This window comes from Balaenoptera physalus, assembly GCF_965194825.1.
Source record: "Balaenoptera physalus genome assembly, chromosome: X".
NCBI lineage: Eukaryota > Metazoa > Chordata > Mammalia > Artiodactyla > Balaenopteridae > Balaenoptera > Balaenoptera physalus.
The window spans coordinates 122,313,360-122,334,409 of NC_138903.1; the positions used below are offsets into that span (position 1 = coordinate 122,313,360).

At 40.4% G+C, this 21,050-nt stretch overlaps 1 long non-coding RNA gene and 1 pseudogene across 2 annotated transcripts in view; both read left to right on the forward strand.

Moving 5' to 3' along the window:
- Positions 1-21,050, forward strand: part of LOC309652033 — a 1,052,931-nt gene that overhangs the window by 19,286 nt on the left and 1,012,595 nt on the right. The gene's annotated exons all lie outside the window — the stretch shown is intronic.
- Positions 866-9,822, forward strand: LOC309652013 (melanoma-associated antigen 10 pseudogene; annotated as a pseudogene). The gene has a single exon. The product of its transcript is annotated as a melanoma-associated antigen 10 pseudogene (transcript).

Below are 21,050 nucleotides of genomic sequence, written 5' to 3' on the forward strand. Positions count from 1 at the left end.
CTTAGGCTAGCAGAGGCACAGGAGGAGAGGGCACAAGACTTGTTAGAGGAAAGGTAAGAACCTTAGCATGGAGGGGATCATCCACTCCAGAACAGCGGGGACCTCACAGAACTCGGCCCCTCCTCGCCTGTCAGGGGCTTCAGGAACCATGAGGTGAGGGCCTTGGTGTGAGGCACATGTCCTCAGGTCAGCAGAGCAGAGGAAGCCCAGACAGTACTGGGAGACAAGGTGAGGTGCACACCCTGAATGTCTGCCAGGGACCCCACAGTGCCTGACCCACCTGCCCACAGTCAGCCCTGGAAGCCTCGGGTTGTACTGGTTGGCTGCGCCCTGAGGAGCTTTCTCACATCTTCCTACAGGTTCCTAGGGGACAAACTGTCCAGGGAGACAGGAGCTCTGTGAGGCCCTAGAGTACCCCCTAAAGAGGAGATCTGTAAGCCAGCCTTTGTCAGAGCTGCCAAGGGTGCATTTCTGTGCTGAGGCTGCTGACCGCTCCCTCTCTCCCCCAGGCCCGTGGGATCCCATCTCCCGCCATCCTGCTTACACTTCTACCTGCTGCCTCCAACAAGAGTCATCATGCCTCGCTCTCCAAAGCATCTGTGCCTCACATTTGAGCCAGGCTTTCAGACCCTAAGTGACGTACAAGGCCTGCTGATAGTACAGGTTCCCACAGCTGAGGAGGAGGAGGAGGAGGAGACTGCCTCTGTTTCCTCTTGCTCTTTCACTTTCTCCTACCCCTCCACTTCCCCCCCTTCCTCTCCTCTGCTACTGGGCGCCCCAGAGGAGGAGCAGGAGGAGCAGGAGCAGGAGGGGGAGCAGGAGGGGGAGCAGGAGGAGGGGGAGCAGGAGGGGGAGCAGGAGGAGGAGGAGCAGGAGGGGGAGCAGGAGGAGGAGCCTGCCACTGAGACATTGGGTCCTCCCCAGAGTCCTCAGAGCTCCTTCTCCTTCATGTCATGGAGCACATCAGATAGAAGCTCCAGCATCCAAGAAGAAGAGGGCACACGCTCTCTCCAGGCCTCAGTAGACACCAGATCCTAGCTCAGAGAACTGCAGGATGAAAAGGTGGCTGATTTGTTGCATTTCATGGTCCTCAAATATCGACTGAAGGAGCCCTTCACAAAGGCAGAAATGCTAAAGGTTGTCAGCAAAAAGTACAAAAACCAATTTTCTGTGATCTTCAAGAAAGCTTCTAAGTGCCTAGAGGTGATCTCCGGCATTGATGTGAAGGAAGTGGACCCCAAAATCCACTCCTATGTCCTTGTCAACTCATTAGACCTCACCCATGATGAGATGCTTAGTGATGACCAGAGCATGCCTAAAAATGGCCTCCTGGTAATCATCCTGGGTGTGATTTTCATAGAGGGCAACTGTGCCCCTGAGGAAAACATCTGGGATTTCTTGAATATGTTAGGCGTGTATGCTGGGAGGAAGCACTTCATTTTTGGGGAGCCCAGGAAGCTCATCACCAGAGATTGGGTGCAGGAGAATTATTTGGTGTACCGGAAGGTGCCTAATAGTGATCCTCCACGGTACGAATTCCTGTGGGGTCCAAGGGCCTATGCTGAAACCAGCAAGCTGAAAGTTCTGGAATTTTTGGCCAAGATCAAAGGAACTGACCCCATTTCCTTCTCATACTGGTATGAGGAGGCTTTAAGAGATGACGAAGAGAGTCGGGGCCACAGTTGGCCCCTTGGATAGTACTACTGCCATGTTCATTGTGCAGCATTCCTCAGCAGTTTCTGACCCAACTGAAGAATGAGTGCAAATCTTCACTCTGTGCTTGGAGAGGGCAGTCAGGGTTCTAAGTAGAGGAGGGTCGGGGTCAGGCTGGGGAGAACACACTGTGCAACAACTTTGTGTTCCTGTTCTGTATGGGTGACTTGAAAGTTTATCTTTTTTTGTTTTCCTTTTGGTATTTTTTTCAAATGCTTTTCCTTTAATAGGTTTATTAACTTTAGAATCTGTTTATAAATGATATTGGTCACATTTATTGCTAAACATCAGATTTAAGAATAAGAGTTTTGATATTTTGCAAAACAAGTTGGGGAACCTTCCATCTTATTTTGTGATCCGGAACAAGATAACATGGCATTGGAATAGGAATTTTCTTGGAAATGTGAAAGAACTCAGCAGACAATAGAGAAAAAAATGTAAAAACTGGTTCATTTTTGGATTCCCTTAACTACTTTAGTGTATTGTTCCATAATATGAAAATATATACCTGGACTTGCTTGGCTTATTCAAGAAAGTAGGAGTAATCTTAACAAATCTTAATTTTTTGATTCCCTTAACCATTTTAATCTATTGTTCAGTAAAATTAAAGGATATATACTTGGATTTGCTTGGTTTATTCAAGAAAGTAGGAGTGATCTTAATAAATAAAAAACTCACTGACTCATTTATTCATCAAACATTAACTGGATATTTTCTCTTTGGAAAGCACTGTGTTAATAATGGAAATTCTAGGGTAAGCAAGACACACCCCTACCCATAGAAGGGTAGAGGTTAGGAGCAGCAGTCATATCAGGAAGATGGTGAGATGTCCTCCATCATCTAAAGAACAAGTAAAAGAAGAGTGAGGAGGTGGGACTCCAGATGCGAGCAGTCGAGTGGAAATGCCCTGAGCTAAGGCAGTTTGGGGCTTTGAGAAATGGCAATTCCTTCTTTGGGAGTTCATTTTAAATTAAGCTGTGAGTGGTGGCAGGGGCCAGACTCTCAGACTGTGTGTTTTAGAGGTGAGAGAAGAGCCTGGAATGGAAAATTGCTTAGTAGTTACTTTTGGATCAGGGATAAACCAGAGGGAAATCCCTGCCTGGGGCAGGTATGAGAGCTACCCTGAACTCTTGTCCCAGTGCAGTTAATACAGTGCATGAAGGTGCTCTATACATATCATCTGCAGTGATTTCTTGAGAATAGGGTGATACTCTCTTGAGTTGGTACCCAGAAGCCACTAGGCTGACATTCCTTTCCCTGGCCTAAGAGAGCCAGAGCCAACTCTGTTAAAATCACATTAAAGGTAGGTTATCTTGAGTGTAATTAGGCCAAATCTAAGCAAGGTCTAGGCTTTGGTGGCAGTGAAATGAATGAAAATAGTATTTTAGATGGAAGAATACCTGGGAGAGAAGGAAGGAGTTAGTCTTTCACTTAAATTCTAAGAGCTTTGAGTTATATCAGCTGTGGAAGACTAACCCATACCCCAAATTAATATATCCTCTAAGAGGAAAAATTTAATGAGTTTTGTGAAGCTGCATTTTTGCCTGATTTGATTGAACTGTGTATTATTTGAGACGTCCTGGATAAAAACAAAGTCCCAGAGGAGAGGGCAGTAAGATCTGGGGACAAAAAAATACTAGAAATAATTGCCATTCATTAAACATCTAATAAATGCCAGGCACTGTGCTAGATGCTTTTCATACTTTGCATACATTCCAGCAGCCCTACAAGACAGGGCTTATCAAACCGTTTTTACAGAGGATGCATCCAAGGCTCATAGTGTTAGTAATTTCCCCAAGATTATACTGCTAGTAAGTGACAGGGCTGAGACTAGACCATGGTCTGAGTTCATCTAGGGCCCACGTTGTTCCCACTCCTCCTAGCCCAAGGCAGGTCTGTCTTCTATTACTCTTCTCAGTACTGTATAATATCTCTTAGGTGACAAAAAGAAGGACCATGTGATGGTACTAAAAGCAGGCGTAGAGAAGGAAGGGGAAATGAGAATAAAACATAATTTGGGGATTGTCTGAGCTTTATTTACCTAGGGTCCTCCTGCTTAGAGACCTAGGATACCCTAATAGCTAACTCTACCCAGGTGCTGCATTTGTGTCCAGTCCTAGCAATATCCTGACTTAGAGCATGCTTCTCCTGATCTTCCCCAGTGTGCCCTCCTGTCCAACTCTGGAACCTGGCCTGCTGGCTAGCTCCTCCCTGTCTCCTCATCTGAAAGCTGTGCCCTGCTCCCAGTGGACAACCCAGAAGCACCTGCCTTCCCCCTAACATAGAACATTCCTACTCCCTGCAGAAGTCCCCTGGCTGTTCCATCTGTCACTCTGGAGCCCTAATAGCAACAGCCCCTTCAACTTAAAAGTTCAAATTGGAAAGCTCAAATAGATAGTGTTGTTTATACTGATCTGTGGTGAGTTGAATGGTGACCCCCGATATATATATATATATATATATATATATATATATATATGATATATATATCCAGATAGATATATCCCAGTCCTAATTTCCAGTATCTGTGTATGTGACCTTATTTGGAAATAGTCTTTGCAGATGTAATTATGTTAGGAATCTTGAGATTATCTTGGATTTAGGGTAGGCCATAAATACAATGAATGGTGTACATATAAGAAAAAGGAAAGGGAGATTTGACACACACACACAAGGGGATATGAAGAATGGAGGCAGAGATTGGAGTGATGCATTTATAAGGCAAGGAATGCCGAGGGTTGCTGGCGATCACCAGAAGGTAGAAGAGAGCCACGAGATGGAGCTCTCCTTCAAGGTCTCCAGATAGCCCTAGGAAGCTAATACATGTTCATTCCCCCTAAGTGTATTTAACAAACTCTCAAAGTGTTTTGCAAATGGGCTTGTTAGTAGAGTCTGATTTGGCACATAATCTACTGGCTGGTGAGATACAACTCTGAAGTTAGATACATTATTTTTGAAACCACCCTAATATTTTCAGTAGGATTTTAATGGGATGTCTTTTTGAAATTGATCACAGAACACATACATAGATGGATGTGCTTATCCATGTGGTTAAAACCAAAGCCTTCCTCATAAATGATAGATAAGGAAAGACCGTGGAAATCTCTGTGTAATCAAAAGGCTCCAGAGGCTAAATTCTTAAAATCTTTGTAGTCCTTCTAGGAGGTGAAAATGGTTCCTTAGCAGACATGCTAGCTTTGTTTAAAAATGAAAAAACATCATTGTTAGGAACTGCATGTTTGTGTCCCCCACAAATTCATATGTTGAAAACATAACCCCCAATGCAGTAGTATTAGGAAGTAAAGCCTTTGGGAGGTAATTAGGTTTTGATATGGTCATGACGGTGGAGTCTCCATGATGAGATTAGTGTCTTTATAAGAAGAGAAATAGGCTAGAGATCTCTCTTGGCCATGTGACAATAAAACGAGAAAATGGCTGTCTGCAAACCAGGAAGAAGGTCCTCCCCAGACACCGAGTCTATCAGCAGCCTGATCTTGGACTTCATAGACCCCAGAAGAGAAATAAATTTCTGTTGTTTAAACCACTAAGTCGATGGTATCTTATTAAAACAGTTTGAGCTGACTAAAACAACCATCCTTCCACTGCCCCTTGTCTGTGTACCTGCCACACAGGAAAAATCCTGGTTCTCAGTGTGCCAAGAGGCACCTGTACAGGTGTTCGGGGATGTTCAGTCATGTAGAAGGTAGCAGAGGCTCATAAATTAAAAGACTTTGACTATGTATCACAAGGAAGGAGAAAATTCTCGGTCTGTTGAGATTATAAAGATTATTGCAAAGAGTAGTGCAGGAAAGTGCTATTGAGTGAAGAAGGGTGATTTCTCCGTGCTAAGATTTACAGAATCCTTTGACAACTAGGTGTGGTCCTATATTTGAAAGCACTTGTCACATGGTAGGTTCGTTCCTGAAAAGTTGGTGAATCTCAAGGTAAATTTGATTTTCTCAGAAACTCCCTTCAAGAAATGAAGAGAGTTGTTGTCATATCAAATTATAATCGCTGCTTTTTATTGAGCACCTACTAGGTGACAGCTTATGGGAGAGGCTGTGTGGTGGCTTATGGAATAGACTACAAGTGCTCGTCCACATCTTGTCTTCCTCACCTTCCTGGGTGGTCCGCTTGTTGTTAGGCAGGAGCCAGTATGCCCTTTCCATGCTTCCTATGCCATTCAGCAGCAAACAAGGAGACCCTATGTTAGGATAATGGTGCTACAAGATGGAAGCAGCCTGGATCCTTGAGTCGCCTGAAAGCAGAAAGTCCCTGCCAACCCAAATCAGAATTTATGTGAACAACAACAATAACAATCGTGTTAAGTCACTTGTATTTCAGGTTTTGTCTATTGCATCAGCAAGGAGTTACTTTAACTGATTAACACACAGCTCCTATTTCTGGTTTTAAGCTTATTTAAATACTTTACTTAGAAAGCTAGTAGTTCATATATTCTTGTAAAAAAATTCTAAAAATAAAAATCAATCACAATTTCCCCCTTTACAAAGTTCCTCCAAAATTCAGACCCCTTCTCAGAGGTAACCACAATTAAAAAGCTGGTGTGTATTATTTTATTTATTTTTTTAAACATCTTTATTGGAGTATAATTGCTTTACAATGGTGTGTTAGTTTCTGCTTTATAACAGAGTGAATCAGCTATACATATACATATATCCCCATATCTCCTCCCTCTTGCATCTCCCTCCCACCCTCCCTATCCCACCCCTCTAGGTGGTCACAAAGCACCAAGCTGATCTCCCTGTGCTATGTGGCTGCTTCCCACTAGCTAGCTATTTTACATTTGGTAGTGTATATATGTCCATGCCACTCTCTCACTTCGTATTATTTTAAAGGCTATTCTAGGCTTTTCCATAAATGTATATATTAAAATATATATCATTTTTCTTTTAACATACTTGGTAATTATGTATATATTAACCTTCCACTTACCTTTGCCACTTAATAAAGTGAATGCAAGATCTTTCCATGACAGCACCTACTCCCTAGAATTCTAAAGTATGTATGTGCCATAATTAAACACTTCTCCTCCTGATGGACACATAAGTTGTTTCCAATTGGTTACTATGGTTAATAGAACAGAAATCAACATCTATGAACATGAATTTTTTTGGAAAATTTATATGTTTTCTAATAATAAAGATATAACATAGAAGTTGTGTTAATGTGCAAAGGGCATGAATATTTAAAATTTTTATAAATATTGCCAACATTGTATTCCAGTATATTTTCTCACAAATTACGTATGTAAATATCCTACACTCTCATGAACATATTATTTTACCAATACTTTAAATTTTGGTCAAAATTACAAGTGAAAAAATATTGTGTCAAAGTTATTTTAATTTGTATCTCCCGTTTTCTCATTAGGTTAAGCAGAAAATTAACTTAATCCCTCACCCATATGAAGCTGGGTTTATGCAGTGATGTCCTGAGTAAAGGGCTTCCTCTGGGCATGACTTAAAATTCTGAAATGTCAGCAGGACCTTTCCCCTTTACTTTGAGAAGCAAGGATTTGGCCAGAATGACCAGGAGCCAGGGAAGGATACTCTCAGTCAGTGAGGGTCATTGAGAGCATCCTGGCGAGAGCAATTGCCAGAGCCCACAAGAGAGCACGTACAGAACCGAGTCCAGAGGGCCCCAGGCAGGCTGGCAGTCAGGGCTCTCTGAGTCCAGAGTTCAGGGCCCAGAAGGAGAGATGGTGGGGAATCTGGGTGGGTGGTACTGGACGCCTTACAAGAATAGGCTGGGAAATCTCGGCATCCTCATGACCAGCTGGAAGTCTCAGTGTGGTCTGAGTGGGTAGGTCATTGGGAGGAGTGGACCAGCCACATGCCGGACACCACCCGCTGCCTTAGAGTCGCCCCTGTGTCCTGTCAGGAAGAGCACAGCTGCTCCCCTGCATCGTTTGGGTGAGCTCCATTTCTTGACACCTCTAGTGGTCCAGTGCTCCCTTGCCAGTGTCCCCGGGCAGGGAGCTGTCTTGATGCCTGCTGGAGGCTGGGATGTGCCCCTGTGTGCAGTGGACCCCTCCGTAGCAGCTGGGCTATGTGAGTGAGTGGGGTGGTGACCGACGTCTGCCAGTTGAGACAGGCCAGGGGCACCAATGAAGAGTGGAAGGCAGTGCGCAGCCACAAGGAGGGGGCAATTGGAGGGGCAACCCCTGGGACTAATCACCTCAGAGACTCTGCAGCAAAAGGGCTGGGTGTGAACATGCATTGAAAAATGATCCAGGTGTTGTCCCCAGCTCAGGCTGCCTCCCACGGATTCTGAGCTGTTGGGACACTAGAGGGCGGGTGTCCTGTGGCTATGACTGCCAGTCTATGTTGCCACCAGACACTGTTTGGGATAGAGGATTGGCCCATGGTGCAAACATTTGCAGGGTTGATGGAGTCCTGTGGAGATGGTACCCTTCTTTGTTAAACTGACTGGGAGTGAGGGGATGTGTGAAGTCCAATGCAGGAAGCAACAGGTACTATCCTGTTGAGAGCATCTCCACCTCTAAAATGGTGTTTGCACATGGGGAGATGTCCAAAATGACACTCTCAGTGAGATTTTCCCATGGGATTTCTGAAGTTACGTGAGCATCTGTAACACTTTGGGTTTCCTCCACGCAGGCAGAAGGCCCAGGCAGGGGACAGGCTCTACATTTTAAATCATTGAATGTGATCCTCCAGCATTTTGATTGATTGATTTATTCCTTCATTTATCAATTCAACTAATATTTATTGAACACATAATGAGTTAAAAACAATGAGTAAACAAAGCAAAACAAAATGACAAGGGACTTAATTCAGCTGTGGTTGGGAAGAGATAAGGAGAGATTTTAGGAAAATCCTGTGAAATGGTGTTAGAGTGTATGATTCTGAGTTCTGAAGTTTGCTGATTAGGTAGAAGCTGTTTCTCCTACCTGAGATTGTGGATTGAGGAAGAAGAGCTGGTGGTGATTTGAGTGAGGAGTAGAGATGATGAAGGGCATGGCGAATGACGTCAGTGTGGGCCATGTAGATGGTGAGGTGGAGTGCGCTATCCACCTCAAGCTGTCCCTTGGGCAGTAGGAAACATGGGTTGGATTATCAGAAGAGGGTTTTGGGCTGGAGAATTAGGCCACATCAATAGAGGTCATTCATTGTACAGACAGTAGTCTACATGCTATAGGATATCATTCCCTCTCCTGCAAAACCAGTTAGCAGCTAAAATCACACAAAGTTTAATGAATACGAGGAAAACTTTTTTTTTTAAATTTATTTTTGGCTGCTTTGGGTCTTTGTTGCTGTGCACAGGCTTTCTCTAGTTGTGGCAAGCAGGGGCTACTCTTCGTTGCAGTGTGCGGGCTTCTCATTGCAGTGGCTTCTCCTGTTGTGGAGCACGGGCTCTAGGCGTGCGGGCTTCAGTAGTTGCAGTGCGTGGGCTCAGTAGTTGTGGCTTGCAGACTCTAGAGTGCAGGGTCAGTAGCGCACGAGCTTAGTTGCTCCGTGGCATGTGGGATATTCCTGGACCAGGGCTCGAACCCGTGTCCCCTGCACTGGTAGGCGGCTTCCCAACCACTGTGCCACCAGGGAAGTCCCACAAGGAAAACTTTAAAACAAAAAAAGTCCTCACCCAATTTAATGAAACACAGGAAAACTTTTCCCTGGTGGATTTCTGGGTGAGTACTTTTTCTTGATATGTATAACTATATATACATACATAAACATAATAAATATATATACTTACGCATATAATATACACACACATGTATCATACACACACACACACACACACACATACACACATATGCCTGTGTATTTGTGATTCATATTATATATACAGTGACTCCATTCTGCCCAATGCACTGAATCCCAGTTTTGCTGCCTGGCTTTCCAGCACTGCCAACAACTTGTGGGCCCCCAACCTCTGCACCCCCAGCATACCTTACCATCCCATTTCTTGTTCCCCAACTCCTCATTGCCCCACCCCTGATCCAGACACACAGGCACACACTGTCCTACTGACACGTCTCGTCCACATTCTCAGCCTGAGGCTGGCTGCTCTCCCTGCAACTCACCGCCCCCCTGAAGGTTTTGTTAGGATTTTTCACAGGCTCTTGCTGCCAGGGCTCGAACCCGTGTCCCCCGCATTGGCAGGCAGACTCTCAACCACTGCGCCACCAGGGAAGCCCTAATTTTTGAGTTTTGAGAGCTCTTTATATATTCATGATACAAGTCCTTTGTTGGGTATATTATTTGAAAATATTTTCTTCCAGCTTGCAGCTTGATTTTTATTCTCCTAACAAGTGAATTGCTCAGAGCAAAAATCTTTAATTTTGAAGAAGGCAATTTGTCTTATGAATCATAATTTTGGTGTCATGTTTAAGACTTCTTTGCCTAATTTCAGGTCATGAAGTCTTTCCCCTGTTTTCTTATAAAAGTTTTATAGTTTTTCATTTAAAAGTTGAATCTATGATCCATTTTGAGTTAATTTTTGCATAAAGTGTGAGGTCCTTTTTTTGCATATGTATGTCCAATTATTTCAATGCTATTTATTAAAAAGACTAAAAATTCTCAATTAAATTGTATTCAGACATTTGTAAAAACTTCATGGGCCATATTTTGTTGGGACTAGGTCTATACTCCTTTCTGTTCCATTGATTTATATGTTTATCCCTTAACCAAACTGCCTTGATTACTGTATCCTTATACTAAATCTTAAAGTCAGGTAGTGTAATTTCTCCAACTTTCTCTGCTTATTCAAAATTGTTTTATCCTCATCCTAGTCCCTTTGCCCTTTGTTAAGCACTTTGAATCAGCTTGTCATCGTTTACAAAAAAATCCTGCTGGAATTTTGGTTGGCATTGCATTGAACCTTTAGATCAATTTTTGGAGAATTAACATCTTCACTAAGTGAGTTTTCTAGTCTATGAACATAGTATGTATCTACATTTATTTAGTTCTTTTAATTTCTTTCATCAGTATTTTGTGGTTTTCAGCATACAGATCCTACACATGATTTTTTTGACTTATACCTAAGTTTCCATTTTTTCAAGCTATTGAGAATTATATTTAAAACATTTTGGGTTTCCAATTTTCTGTTGTTGTTATATGCAAATACAAATAATTGTTTTGTGTTGACCTTGCATTCTGTGACCATGCTAATCCTACGTATTAGTTTAAGCACGTTTTTCTCTTTTGTGGTTTTCTTGGGGTTTTCTACATAGTCAATCATACCTTCTGAGAATAGGAACAGTGTTACATATATTTTATTCCAATCTGTATGCCTCTTTTAAATTTTTTTCCTTATTCCACTGGTAATAATTTCACAACAATGCTGAATAGGAGTGGTGAGAGCAGACATCCTTGCCTTGTTTTTAATCTTAGGAGGAAGGCATTCAGTTTTACACTATAAAGTTTGACATTAGGTGTAGGATTTTTGTAGATGCTGTTTATCAGATTGAGTAAGTTCCTTTGTATTTCTTGTTTTCTGAGATTTAAAAAAATCATGAATGGATATTGTATTTTGTCAAATGCTTTTTCTGCTTCAATTGAGATAATCATAAAATTATTCTGTTTATATGGTGGATTACACTGATTGATCTACAAATATTGAAACAGCTTTACATTCTCCAGATAAATCCCATTTGATCATGATGAATGGATGGGTTCAATGGTTAATCTACCTAACATTTAAAGATGAATTAATGTAAATTTTCCATAAATTTTTCCCAAAAATAGACGAGGGAACATTTCCCAACTCATTCTACAGGCCCAATTTTATCTGATACGAAAGGCATACAAATAAATCATAAAAAAGAGAACTACAGACCAATAGCCTACATAAATATAGATATAAAAATTAAGCAACAAAGAGAAATAAATAAAGGGCATCTAAATTGGAAAGGAGTAAAACTGTTATTCACAGATGACATAATCTTGTATATAGAACATCAGTAAGAAATTCTTTAAAAATATACTAGAACTGAAAAACAAGTTTGCAGGATACAATTCAATATACAAAAACTAAATATATAGTAGTCCCCCCTTGTCTGTGAGGAATACGTTCCAAGATGCCACGGATGGTACCAAAACCTATATATACTATGTTTTTTCCTATACATACATACCTATGATAAAGTTTAATTTATATACTAGGTACAGTAAGAGACTAACAACAATAATTAATGATAAAATAGAACAATATACTGTAATAAAAGTTATGTGAATATGATCTCTCTCTCTCTCTCAAAATACCTTATTGTACAAATTTAATGCCTTTTCCATCTTAATTAAGCACTTACTTCACACCCTGGCTGTAACTTTTGCAGTTTGAGGCATGACAGCAAAACTAGCGCAAATTTCCTTTTTCTTCTTCACAATGTCACTGATAGAAGATTCTTACTGTAGGTCTTGGTAACCTCAGCATACAATTTTTTTCTTTCCTTATAAAGTCAAGAACTTTGACTTTTTCACTTAAAGAAAGCACTTTGCGGCTTCTCTTTGTCATATCTGAATTGCCAGCCTCACTACTCGCGCTTTGAGGCCATTATTAAGTAAAATTAGGGTTACTTGGACACAAGCACCATGATACTGAGACAATGGGTCTGACACCTGAGATGGCTACTATCTGACTACTAGCAGATGATTCGCATCCTGTGTGGGGCAGCGTGAGATTTCATCGTGCTACTCAGAGCACACAATTTAAAACTTATGAATTGTTTATTTCTGTAATTTTCCATTTAATATTTTTGGACCATGTGGAAATGGGTAACTGAAACTGTGAAAAGCAAAGCTGTGGATAAGGGATTACTACTGTGTATCTACAAACTATCAATAAACAGTCCACAACTGAAATCAGGAAAGCAATTCCATTCACAAGAGCATCAACAAGAATAAAATACTTAGGGATAAATTTAACAAGAGAAGGCTTGTACATGAGAAACTACAGCACATAGTTGGAAATTTTTAAAGAAGATCTAAATAAATAGAATGATACCCCATGTTTATGGCTGGAAAGTGTCGATATTGTTAATGACAATACTCTGCAAATTGGTGCAAATTCAGTGCAATCCCTATCAACATCCTCCTGGAATTTTGCAGAAATTGACAAACTGATCCTAAAATTCATACGTAAATGCAAGGGACCCAGAACAGCCAAGCGATCTTGAAAAAGAAGAACAAAGTTGTAGAACTCATACCAATTTCAAAATTTATAACAACATTGCAGTAATCCAGACAATGTGGGACTGGCATGAGGACAGACATATATATCAATGCAGTAAAACTGTGGGTCCAGAAATAAACCCTTACATTTATGGTCAGTTGATTTTCCTTAAAGGTGCTAAGACAAAAAAACTTCCAACAAAACATCAGTAAACCAAATTCAAAGAATGTAAAAGTCTTATACTCCTTGACCAAGTGGTATTTATCCTAAGAATGTGAGGTTATTTTAATATCTGAAATTCTATTAATGTATACATTATATTCATAAAATAAAATATTAAAAAACACATTATAATCTCAATAAATTCAGGAAAAGCAGTTGATAAAATCCAAAATGCATTTGTGATAAAAATCCTTAAACAAACTAGGAATAGAAGGGAGTTTCCTTGTTACATTGTGCACCCTCCACCCAAATTCATATGCTGAAGTCTTAACTCCCAATGTGACTGTATTTGGAGATGGTGTCTATAAGTAGGTAATTGAGCTTAAATGAATTTATAAGGGTGGGGCCCTGATTTGGATAGGATTAATGTCTTTAAAAGAACTCTCTGTCTCTGTCTTTCTCTCTCTTTTTCTTTCCCTGCACATACACCAAGAAAAGGCCATGTGAGCACAGAATGAGAAGGCTGTCAAATAGAAGCCAACAAGAGAGATCTCACCAGAAACTGACTGTGCTGGCACCCTGATCTACATAATATTACCATATGATTCAGTAATTTCCCTCTTAAGTATATACACAAGAGAAATGAAAACAGATGTCCACATAAAATTTGTACAAGAATGTTAATAGCAACATTATTCATAATAGTCAGAAGTGAAAGCCACCCAAATGTGCATCAGCTGATGAATGGATAAATAAAATGTGGTATATCCATTCAGTAGAAAATTATTTGGCAATGAAATGAAATAAAGTACTGATACGTACTATAACATGGATGAACCTTAAAACATGCTGAGCAAAGAAGCCAGTCCCAAAGGATAACATATTGTATGATTCTATTCATATGAAATATCCAGAATGGGCAAATATATAGATACAGAAAGTAGATGAGTGGCTTCTAGTGTTGAGTTGGTATATGTGGTATGGTAGGTGATTGCTAATGCATATGACTTTATTTTAGGGGTGATGAAAATTTTCTAAAATTAGATTATTGTGAAGGTTGCAAAACTCTGTGAATATACTACATACTATTGAATGATATACTTTAAAAGGTTGAATTGTATGGTATGTAAATTAAATCTCCATAAAGCTGTTAAAAATAGAAAACTCCAAAAAGGTAAAAATAAACATTAGTATCTTCATGTAGTGTTGACAAATAGACTTCTTTTATTTTATTTTTTTTTAATTTTATTTATTTATTTATGGCTGTGTTGGGTCTTCGTTTCTGTGCGAGGGCTTTCTCTAGTTGCGGCAAGTGTGGGCCACTCTTCATCGCGGTGCGCGGGCCTCTCACTATCGCGGCCTCTCTTGTTGCGGAGCACAGGCTCCAGACGCGCAGGCTCAGCAATTGTGGCTCACGGTCCTAGTCGCTCCGCGGCATGTGGGATCTTCCCAGACCAGGGCTCGAACCCGTGTCCCCTGCATTGGCAGGCAGATTCTCAACCACTGCGCCACCAGGGAAGCCCGACAAATAGACTTCTTTTAAAAGTAAATATTTTATTATAATATCCTCCTAAACTTTTATTTTGCTTCTGAATAATACCAGTTTAGATATTTGAAAACAATTATCATATCTCTCAGACCTTTTGTCTTCTGATATTTTTTTCTGGCCCTAGAGGAAAGGGGTGGTGGAATTAGCCACAGGCATTATGTTCCTAATAAAGCAGTAGGTACACTGGGCTTGTAATCCTCATCTGGGCATGCCACATTTGACTCTATGGTTCTTCTTTCAGTTTTCTATGGATAAATCCCTCCCTCCCTTGTGTCCACTGGTTGCTTACTTACTAAGGAGGCATTGCTACATCACTTTGCTTAAAATTTCAAGAAGGCAGAATATAACACACCATGAACAAACTCATGGAGAACTGACAGACTGGCAAATATATTTGCAACATAGATCACAGATAAAGGGCTGATATCACTAATACGTCAAAACCTAATACAAAAATGGGAAAAATATATGAACAGACATTTCACAAAAAAGATATAGAACTGACCTTTAACAATGTGCAAAGATGTTCAATCCTGTGGTAAGAGAAATGCAAATTAAAATTATCCTAAGAAATTGAAACCGACCTAGAACTGACACAGATTGTAGAATTAGCAGACAAGACATTAAAATAGTTATTATAACTGTATTCCATATGTTCACAAAATTGAGACACAGAATATATGGAAAAATACCAGTAAACGTCCAGTTCCAGCCCAGATAGAATAGACCTGCTCTCAGAGGGACAGCAGTCTTGAAGCAGGATCTTATTTCCCTGTCCAGGGATAGAACCCAGCCACCAGTCCACCAGGGGCTAGAGGCTAGAAGCAAAATTCCCTGATTCTTACCCCGTTGGAAAGCAAAAATGTTGCAAGGAGGCAAAAACTGCAAAACAGGTACAAAGTTTATTATTAGAGACACAGCACACAGAGAAACAGTTTATTTAAGTCAGAAGCAGGACAGAAATACACACCTGGAGAGGAGTGCGGGTGTCCTGAATGAGGAGGGCAGTAAAGAGGTGATTTAAATCACTTATATAGGACAGTCCTTCCAGGTCTTTCTTTACATTTGGCCAATTATCTTGTTTCTTTTTTCACACCTGACTGGTCCTAGAATCCTCCCCAAGATGCGTGAGCAACTTTTTGCTAAGATGGATCCCACCATCTTATGGTGGGATATGGTAATTGTTTTCAAATATCTAAACTGGTATTATTCAGAAGCAAAATAAAAGTTTAGGAGGATATTATAATAAAATATTTACTTTTAAAAGAAGTCTATTTGTCAACACTACATTTGTCAACACAGAGGCCTGTGGGTGCATGTCCACACATATTATGGGGTGGCGCCCCCTCCCTTTTTGACCCCCAAGGAGCCTTCCTGCACATGTGCAGACAGGGAAGTTTTCCTTGACCTCAGGAGTGGGCATCTTATCTCTTTACTTCAGCAGAGCTCAGCTTCTGCCACTAGCTTTGTCCCTGGAGTGTCTGGATGAGACCAAAGCTTCAATTTTACTCCACTTGCCAAACACCAGCTGTCTAGCCCAGGGGCCTCTCTATCTCCTACCTCAGACCCATTCATCACAGACCCTTTGCCTTACAATAAAAATTCCTATACGTAATACACCAAACAAGCATAGGGGGACTCTGGAATGTAGAAAGAAGACAGACTGTTGAGGGACCTTGGGACTTGAGTTAATGACACCACTGTGAGTTCTCTTTGTTTCCATATTGCCTCCTATATATGCTGGATATATGGGAGGGTGCTGCAGAGACCTCCAACCAAGAACTTCCAGCAGGAAGATACAAAAAAAAGTTACAAGAAAAACCTGTTGTCCCTAGCCAAAAGACCAGGAAAAGGTTGGCCTAACAATAGAAAATCTTTTGGCAATACCTGCCCAATGTTAGCCAAACACTAACAGACAAACCACAACATACACACACCATTCACCCACTAAAAGTTTATTAGGAATGAGTGGAGACCTGATCTTCCATTTCCAACCCAGGTTGAAGCTGGTAGTGCCAGAATTCCCCCGCCAGGGTAATGTTGGCAGGGCTTAGCAAAGAGTTAGGCTTCACATTCCCTGCCTGGCAGAAACAGGCAACACTCTGATTCCCCCCAAAGGTGGTGTGGGTGGGCAGAGCAGAGAGCCGATCTTCCATTTTCCAGATGGCAGAAGTAGGAGGTGCTCCGATTCCCCCTTCAAGGATAATGTGAGCAGGATCCAGTGGCTACTGAGCCTCTTCCCCCTCATGACATTGGACTATGCAGTCTGAAGCAGAGCTATATGGCACTCCACTCCCCTCCTCTCCACTTTCCTAGTATCACTGGGGGCAGTGGTGAGCTCACAATCTACCCTGCCCTACAGCAGCAAAGCAGTTTGAGTTATCCCTCTTCCCGACTCGTGTCGGTGGCCACGTTGCTCAGCAGAAAGGCAAGTTTACATCCTGGATGGCAGGCACGCAGGAGGTGTGAGTTAATTCTTCACATTTGCCAGGACTGTGTCAGCTCAGTGAAAGAGGGAGCTGAAATTCCACTCTATCTGTCTGTAATACGGCTATGTGAGTCAGCGCCTTACTTTTGCTGGGAAGATGTTGGTGGGGACCAGAGGAAAGCTGAACATGGACCCGCCATATGTCTCAACAGGGGAATTGTCTGCTAAAAAGAAGAAAAAGGAATAGGATCTAGAATTCATAATATAGTGTCCAAAATGTGCAGGATACAATTGAAAAATACCTTTCATACCCAGAACCAAGTAAATCACAATTTGAGAGAGAAAAGACAATCGGCAGATGCCAGCACTAAGGTGAATAAAATGTTGGAATTATCTAACAAGGATTTTAAAGCAACCATTATAAAAGTGGTTCAACAAGCAACTACAGATTCTCTGTAAACAAAAAAAAAATTCTCAGAAGAGAAATGGAGATTATAAAAAAGAAACAGATAGTATAAAACTGAAAAATACAATAACTAACTGATATAAAAAACTTGCTGGATAGGCTCAGTAGTAGAGTGGAGATGACAGAGGATAGAATCAGTGAACTTGAGAAGAGAGCAATAGAAATTACTGATCTGAAAAATGGAGGGAAAATACACTGACCTTATCTAATCATCAAAATCTAGTCTAGAGACTTCTACTTCTGAGAACATGGAGTAGATGTATTTTTTCCTATTATTCCTGCTATGAACAACTAAAACTCCTAGACATTATATTCAAAACAAATATAAAAGAACTCTGAAGGGTGAAAAGAGCAAGCCAGACTTCTAGGGGCCTAGGAGTCTAAGAAATGGCAAAGTAGTGAGTTCCCTGAGTTTCTTTTTTTCTTGCATCACTTGTCCCAATCTTGGAGCTGAAGAAACCAGCAATCAGGAAATACCAATGGATGTAGACAAAAAGAAAAGTCCTGGCAAAATCCTGTTTTCTCTAGCTTAAGGACAAAGAAAGGGGCAGCTTAGTAAGACAGAAACCTTTTAGACAATAACTGCTCTACTCTAGCCAAACACCACACAGATAACTGTGGTTTCATCCCCACACACACCAGCCAAGGCTGAGTGGGCAACATAGACTTCTATCTTCACAGGGCTGTAATAAGGCATCCCAACCCCCTTGCCAGAGTGGCGTCAGAGAAGGGCAAAAGGAAACTGGGGACTGTCATCACCACTGGACGGCAACAGAGACAACTTCTTGGCCTGGAATTTTACCCCATCCAGTGTAGAGAGTCCGAGGGAACCTTCAATTTTCAGATGTCAATGGAAGCCAAATTGGGAGCCTGAACTTCTACCTCCCTCTGTCAGTAACAAGGTAGTGTCACTCCTCCTTCCTGTGCCAGAGCGGTGTCAGAGAAAGCCAGATAAAACAAGAGGTTTAAACAAGATTCAGGGTCTCATAATATAATACACAAGATGTCCAAGTTTCAACTGAAAATCATCATACCAAGACCTAAAAAGATCTCAAACTGAATGAGAAAGGCAATGCACGGAGGCTAACAAGGAGATAATAGTAATGTTAGAATTATCTAACAAAGACTTCAAAGCAGTCATCACAAAAATGTTTCAATGAGCAATTATGGGCATGATTAAAACAAATGAAAAAATAGCCTCAGAAAAGATATATAAAGTTTCAGCAAAGAAAGAGATGATATAAAAAAGAATCAAAATCAGGAAACAATATAGATATCCTAGATTGGTTAAACAAACTGTTGTATATCCATACCATGAACCACTAGTCAGCAATATAAAAGAATGAACAACTTGGATAGGTCTTTAGGGAATTTTGCTGAGCGAAACAGCCAATTTCAAATGGTCACATACTGTATGATTCCATTTATATATCATTCTTGAAATGACAAATTTATGGAAATGGCGATCAGATTAATGGTTGATAGGGATTAAGGAGGGTTGGGGCAGGAAGAAAGTAGATGTAGCTATAAAAGGGCAACATGAGGAATTTTTGTGATGACGGGAATATTCTGTACCTTGACTATATATTATAATACAGTTTTGCAAAATGATACTATGGGAGAAACGGGGTAAATGTAAATGTGAATCGAATCTACAATTATGTCAAAATAAGAAGTTTAATAGTAAAACAAATTTCTCATCTAAGAACTTTATATGACAAATGATCCTGTTTCTTCAACAAAAAAATTACAAAGGAAAAAAGAAAACATGGAGGAGGAGCCTGTATATTTAAAAAGATTTAAGAAACATATAGCCCAACTTCAATACTTGAAGCTATTTAGGATCCTGCCATGAACAAATAAGTTAAAAAATAATAAAACAATAGGAAAAATTTGAACTCTGACTAGATATCTGATGATATTATTTTTTATTTTCATTTTAAGTGTGATAATGGCATAGTGATTATGTTTAAAAATCAGTCTTTAATATAACTAATGAGAACCTACTGCATAGTACAGGGAACTCTACTCAGTGATCTGTGGTGACCTAAATGGGAAAGAAATCCAAAAAAGAGGGGACTTATGTATACATGTAACTGATTCACTTTGCTGTATAGCAGAAACTAACATAACATTGTAAAGCAACTATACTCCAATTTAAAAAAACCAGTCTTTATATTTTAGAGATACATACATAAGTATTTATAAATTAAATGATATTCTGCCAGGGATTTGTTTCAAAATAATATGGGTGAATAAGGTAGATGAAATTCTGACATGGCCCCCATGAATCCAACCCCCTGATATTTAACTGTATAAACTCTTCCCCTTGAGTATGGGTGAGACCTGTGAATATGATAGGATATTGCTATCATGATTATGTTATACAGTATGGCATGAGACCTTTTTCACATGTAATTAAGATATCTAATCAGCTGACTTTGAGTTAATAAAATGGGAGATTTTTCTAGTTGGGCCCATCCTAATCAGGATTGCCATGAAAAGAGACAAGAAGTAGCAGCAGATGCTTTCTTGCAGTCCTTGAAGAAGTAAACAACCATGTTTGCCTATGGAGAGAGCCACATGCCACAGACTTAAGAGTGGTCTCTAGGAGATGAGAGTGGTCCCTGACTGACAGCCAGCAAGAAAATGGGGACTTCAGTCCTACATCCACAAGCAATTGAATTGTGCCAACAACTGTATAAGCTTGGTAGAAGACCCCAAGCTCCATATGAGATCATAGCTCCAGGAAATACTTTGCAGTTTGGTAAGACCACAAGCAGAGAACCCAGTTACACCATGCCCAGAATTCTGACTTTCTGTGAGATAATGTTGTTTGAAGCCTCTAAGAGTGTTGATAATTTGCTTTGGAGCAATAGAAAACGAATACAGGAGAGCATAGGTGAAACAAGATTGGTAATGAATTAATAATAGTTGAAGCTGGGTGATGAGTACATGGTTTTCATTATACTAACCCCTCTACTTTTATATATATTTGACATTTTCCACAATAAAATTTTAAAAATTTCTCATAGTGTTTTATAGGCTGAATGCTTGATTTTTGGGAGTTGGCAGAGGGATGGCATGGTCTGTATGGTTAGCTGTCTTCTCTGAGAAGGTAGAACCTTAGTCCCAAGCCCCACACTTCTTTGAAGAGAAGCAGATCTGGTACACTCACCTACAACTCTGCTGGCCTGCTGCTTTGCTGGTCATTCTTTAGTTTCTTTTCCAACCTATGGTAACTGTGAACTTTTGATACAGGATTGAGGGTAAGTGTGTGCATGCAAACATGCTTGTGTTTATGGTCTTATGTGTATGTGTATGTATATGTATGAAACTGATGAATAAACTAGTAACAGATAAAAATTTAACAAAAGTAGAAATAGAAATTGCTTTTAACTTTAGGCATTCTTTAGATAGCTAAAATGCTGGAAATCTACCATTTACATCTATAAACTCAGCTGTTTATGGTAACAAAGTTGTCTTGTGGAAAGAAGAATGTAAGAATGGATCTGTACCTTACTAGGGTCTACCAATACGTTAAACGTGATACCTTAACGCCACCTAAACTTTGC